The sequence below is a fragment of the Anopheles merus genome, chromosome 3R (assembly GCF_017562075.2).
Source record: "Anopheles merus strain MAF chromosome 3R, AmerM5.1, whole genome shotgun sequence".
In the NCBI taxonomy this organism is placed as follows: Eukaryota; Metazoa; Arthropoda; class Insecta; order Diptera; family Culicidae; genus Anopheles; species Anopheles merus.
Genome location: NC_054084.1, coordinates 49388859 through 49395196, shown reverse-complemented (window position 1 = coordinate 49395196; position 6338 = coordinate 49388859).

The window sequence follows — 6338 nt, the reverse complement described above, 5'->3', positions numbered from 1 at the left end:
CGAAGGTAGAGTAACAGCCAGTACGAACGCATAAATGGAAAATAAAGAGAAAACTTCATTCATTTCACTGCGCCTCGAAAATGGCACTAAAGTTGTCTGGAAAAGGCAGTGCTGCTTGAAATGCATCTCAGGCCTGCATACAAATTTGTTATTGTTGCATTGTCAATAAAGCAACGTTCGAAAATAAGCGGTTTTGACTAGGGGTTTCATTTTACATCGAAATTTCCTGCGGTTCGGAAAGGTGTTTCGGTCTATATTATGGAGCACGTAGCTTTGGTCCATAAAGGGGTCCTGAGTTAACTATTGCTCCGAACTAATTGATTTGATGCATTCGGCTAGCTGTGTATTCCAGTAATGCAAGGATTTATTGCTTCTTCGTTTTGACCTAGTGCATTACACATTGTTTTTTTTTCTGTACAAATTGAATTCCATTCAGTCTTACATGACAAAGAAGTTACTGCATCGTGTACTGTAGGCTAAATGCTTCAAATATAATTTTATAGAATTCGTTACCCATATCTACGTAGAGCAAATAAAGGCTTGAGGACGAAATGACATTGTCAGCATATATGCTACGCAGAGGGGCCTAATCATGCCCGAAAGCTGAGCCGATAACATACGATGCTATCTTCAACATTAACGTAAAAGGGAAAGAGTTTATATCCCGTACGTACCTGAAAGGTATGCATGCTTATCTCATCAGGATCTGAAGACAAGGGCATTGCAAAAGAGACATAGACAAGTTTTCTCACAGCTACACATGTCCTTAGGATGCGTTGACTATACGTAAGCAGTACAACTGCGGCTACCAAATACGCACACATGTTTAAAGAACATAACTATTTTTGTTCGGTTCGGTAAATGCCGGGTGGACGCTGGAACGCAATGGAGCAGACTTTTTCATGATTTTGTGTGACTTCGGCTGTTCTGGACGGCACGTGTGTACGCTCACAATGCGGCCCGCAAAAAGATTAGACTGATTTTGAAGAGCGGGAAGAAACTATCTTTAAAAAACTTAATATTAAGATAATACGGCCGAAGCCGTTCTCTCTGAATGAAAAAAACTGATAATCTTTTCGCATGGCATTTCATACCATTTTATTCTTCCATGTTTGATTATCCTAATATGGATAGACGAACAAATTTATTACAGAGGGTTTCAATAGTTCTCATATGTTATGTGTGGGAAACTTTCTTGACTCTTTGTAGACCATTCAGATAGCTAAAGAATTAAGGCAAATTCTTTTTACGCCGTTCCAAAATGATTGAAGCCATAGGGGCTTTGGAACTGAATTCTGTTGAATGTATTTTTATTGTAAAAAACTGTATTTCCCCAAAAGTATTTTAGCTCAAGGTTGGCTTTTGATCAATGGAAATGGCTTTTGATGATGGAAAACAATGGGAATTTTCCTTTTGTAGTTATGGCTTCTCAAACCAACTCAGGTGATACATTTTTATATCGTTCAACTGCTTGTATATCATGTAGCAGGTTGTGATCCTATCTGGTAGCAGGTTTCAATTCAAACTTTATTCCCGATTCCTGATCCTTCACATATAATTTTCTTTTGCGAATCTTATATGCCAGTCGAGTATGTTATTTAAATGTTGTGGACTTGTGACACAGTTTCTATTAACCTTCATACCAATAGTTGGAACGGTTATTGGGTTGGCAGCACCCGCTCTCAACATCACCATGGAGAGTGATGAGTGAGAATTCCACCAGCCTTCGCATCAAGATCAGAGAGCTTTATCATGGCTTCGGAACGGAAAACTCGGCTTACCTTCTTATTGAAAAAAATCAGCTCACCACTTTACAGTTTCTGTGGCGTTGATATTACCGTTCGCAGTATCTTAACCGAATGACATGTATTGCGGAACACATCACCAGCCAACTGGACCCCAGCATCGATACTATCCTCTCACCAGACAGTGATTGTCAGCGAAAACTTTTGAAAGTTCCTTGTATTACTAACCTGTAAAAATAATTATAACCGAAACTACATTGTAATGTGATCGAACGTACGCGGGGGCCGTCGAGCACTATGTTTGCGGGGAGTTAGTTTTTACCGACATGAGACGAGGTGGAGTGATCTGTTCAAAGCGGACTGATTGAACCCGGAATTTGATCGTCCAGGCGATCATGGAAACCCCGAAGGGGTTTCCCTTACTGGAAACGTTGGAGTTTAGAAACCTTACCTTGGGTAGGGGGACATAACTAAACTCTTGAAATAAGTTGGAAGGCGAAGTATTAGGAAGCGTAACGTCCTATCTTGACAGTCCGAACTAATCTGATTTGCCACGGTTGGAATTGGTTTTATTTATACTCAAATGAAGTTAAGGGCTTCGCACATTTGGTTCCGGGATTTATGCTGTAAAGTTATTGCTTTCACTCAGCTAGTCACGTTTGTCTTTTGTTGACAAGAACGATGGTTCTTGTCACTAAGTTCCTGTTTTGAGTTTAATGCATATACTGTTCCTGCTTTGGGTTAAAATGCATAAACTGTTCCTCCTTATGTTGTACGTTTCGGTTGGTTCTGATAAGTGTGTCACAATTGTTTTTTATATGAACGGTGTGGCCTGAACTCTTCTGGTTGTCTTGTTATGGTATGATCTGATTTGCTGAGTTACAACACACTCAATGAATGTGTTGCAATAGTGTGGTTTGGCTTTCCGAAGTGTGTTACAATGAGTCTATAGCTGATAGTGTGGTTTATAATAAGATCTGTATAGCAGATATGATGTTTTTTTTTTTTGACGTTTAACGTAAAAGTCGCATTCGCATTTCGCTCTGTATATTTTCTTGAAAATCGCGCTGTTTATCACACTATTTTCCGGTTTCTGTATAATCACAGTATTTTAGAACACCGTTCCATTATCGTTCAATAGTGCGTTTATCTCTGCTGACCAAAAAATTCGCGTAAATTTCGTTTTTCGGATCGCATCTGAGTTCGCGCGTCCTAACCGCCATCGCTCTTGTCGCTGCAACGAAAACCTGCACCGCTCCCGTATAATGGCCCGTATTTGCAACGCCTGCACTATGGAAATTGTGGAGGCATCTATCAGCTGCTGCCTGTGCGACTCTCCATTTCACCAGCGCTGCACTTCGGTTCCTGCTGATCTGTTCCTGCGCATTGCGGAATATAAACAATTACACTGGTGCTGTATTGGCTGCAACAACGTATTTATGAATCCGCGCACCAAGTTCGTAAAAGACGCAGCCATGCAATCTGGCTTCCAGGCGGCAATTACAACAGTAGCCGAAAGCATCAAGACCGTTATGGCTCCATAACGACATTGACTAACGAAATCAAAACTGGGTTTGCACGGATGAGCCAACTTGATCTAAAAACTCCACGTAGCAGTCACCCTCCCGCAAAAATTCGTCGCATAAATCGGTCAAAACGTTTGTTCTCGGAAGTCGCTACTGACAACCGTACTTTTTTTACATTTGGCGCCAGACCCATCAACACCCAAAACAATAACAACCAGAACCAAAATAATAAGCCGATCGATGATATGTATCGCAAAAATCGAGCTCCACCCATGATCACAGGCACAAACAAAGATACAACTACATTTCCGATCAAAATAGTCCCCGCTCAGTCTACGGTGCAGAAGTGCGCATTGTATATTTCCCGGCTCGCTCCAGATACATCCAGTGACCAAATAGTGCAAATGGTCAAACATGCTTTGTCCATTGAGGATGTCACTGCATATTGCCTTATACGACAAGGCACAAACACAGCAACACTCTCATTTCTATCATTTAAGGTGTTAGTGCCTCTTACTCAACGTGAAAGGGCTCTTTCCCCCGATACTTGGCCGCTTGGTCTATCGGTGCGTGAATTTGTCGACTACCGAGCTCAACAACCAGGTGCAAATTTTCGTCTACCGCCAATGAGACTTTCAACACCCACAACCCTATCTACAGCGCAGGATATTCGATCACCACAGCTGTTGGATCACACAATACTTTCAGCACACACTCCACGCACTTCACCCACACCGCAAACCCACTAATTATCAACACCGATAAACAATTCACACACATCACGCACACTCGCACGCTCGCTAATCAGCTGTACACCGCATATGAGCCAAATAACGCCGAAACAACTTTTGTTGATAATTTACGCACTCACCTGATGATTGTTCCTCCAACAACAAACAACTTTACCACCACTGAAGCAGTCTGTAGTAACGGCATCTCGTGCAGGCTACTTAACGATCGTGAACCCAACACTACGCAACTTCAGCAGCACTATTGCTACAGTACAGATCCTACACTCACACAAACGCACGACGGTCATGTCATTCCTCCAGGGGCAGGGTTGCCTCCTTAAAGCAGGGGTTGCCTCCTTAAATAATACTGACGATTTGTTATTTTTATATCAAAATGTAAGAGGACTAAAAACTAAATGTCATGAGGTATTCGATTATGTTTCTACTACTCATTACGACGTCATTATCCTGACTGAAACATGGTTGGACTCCTCTATTAACTCGTCACAGTTGTTTCCGGACCATTATATCGTCTTCAGAAAGGACCGTAATGACAGAAATAGTAGGAAAACCAAAGGTGGTGGGGTTCTCATAGCTGTCGCCTCACATTTGCGAGTACTCTTATGTTCTACATCAGACACTGTCGAGCAACTTTGGTTAAAGATTTACAGCATTAAGAAAACGTATGTTATCGGCGCAATGTATGTTCCTCCTGACATGACAAATAACACGTCGGTTATTCACACAATCTGTTCAACTATTGACGACGTAGCGTGTAAAGCTAATGAAATGTGTTTGTTATTCGGGGACTTCAATTTGTCAAACCTGAATTGGATACCCGATGAAACAAATCCACTTATGCTCCAAGTTGACTACGAATGCTCGAGGATCACGGACAACTGTCGCCTTCTTCTTGATTGTATGAATAGCAACGGACTATACCAGATTAACAAAATTCATAATGCGTCGAATAACTACCTCGATTTGATCTTTGTATGCGACGATACCCTGCAACAATGCTCTTCACCGGCAATAACACCCTTCCCCATAGTTGCTATTGATGGCTATCATCCGCCTATAGAGCTATGCCTGCCGAACGGCTTAGCCAAAGCAGAACATCACACAACATCACATCTAGAATCAGGCATGCTCGACTACAGTCGCACAAACTTCTTGATTCTAAATGATCTACTGCAATCCTCTGACTGGTCATTCCTTGATGGAAACCCGGACGTAAACCATTCACTCGATATGTTCAATCGGAAATTTACGGTACATTTATCTGCCTGTTGCCCTATAAAACGCCCACGACAGGGTCCACCGTGGGGTAATGCTCAATTACGCCGTTTAAAACGAAACAAATCTTCCTGCTATCGGTTTTACCAAAACAGTGGAACACAACAATCGAGATTGCGGTTCATCGCAGCACACAATGTATATAGAAGCTATAATAGACAACTACACTCTCGTTTTTTGATTCGTATACAGTTCAGCTTAAGAAGAAAACCGAAAAATTTTTGGAGGTATGTCGACACAAAACGGAAAAACAGCTCCTTGCCAGCTATAGTTTCCTTTAATGGAACAACTTCGTGTACCAAAGAGGAAACCTGCAATTTATTTGCCGATCGTTTCATGAGTTCGTTTGCCACTGAAGCTCCTGGCTTCTCATTGGATGCTGCTCTCAACAACGTGCCCTCCGACGCTGTCGATGTTAATGTGCGTGACATAAACATCTCCAGAGATTCTGTGCTAAAGGCGCTCAAGCAGGTCAAACCATCCTACAACCCTGGACCTGATGGTTTTCCGACCGCAGTTCTTGCCAAATGTAGTGAAGTTTTGGCCGGACCTCTGGCTCGTATCTTCACACTCTCGCTCAATCAGCGTATGTTTCCAGGAGCATGGAAATCGTCCTACATGTTTCCTGTGCATAAAAAGGGGGATAAGAGCTTAGTGGAAAACTACAGTGGTATTACTACTTTGCCTGCAGGTGCTAAGGTTTTTGAAGTCGTCGTCCAGAACTCGCTCTTGAACTGTTGCCGCTCGCTGATATCAACACGCCAACACGGGTTCTTCCCTCGCCGCAGTGTGACCACTAATTTGGTGGAGTTTGTATCTCACTGCCATGCTGCATTCGCTTCGGGAGCCCAGATGGATGTCATCTATACCGACCTTAAGGCTGCCTTTGATCGGGTGAATCATCGCTTGCTGTTGGCGAAGCTTGCTCGTCTTGGATTCTCTACCCCTTTAGTTGAGTGGTTCGAATCTTATCTCACCAATCGTCGATATCGCGTGAAAGTTGAATGTATGACATCTAGGGAATTCGTGAGTTGTTCAGG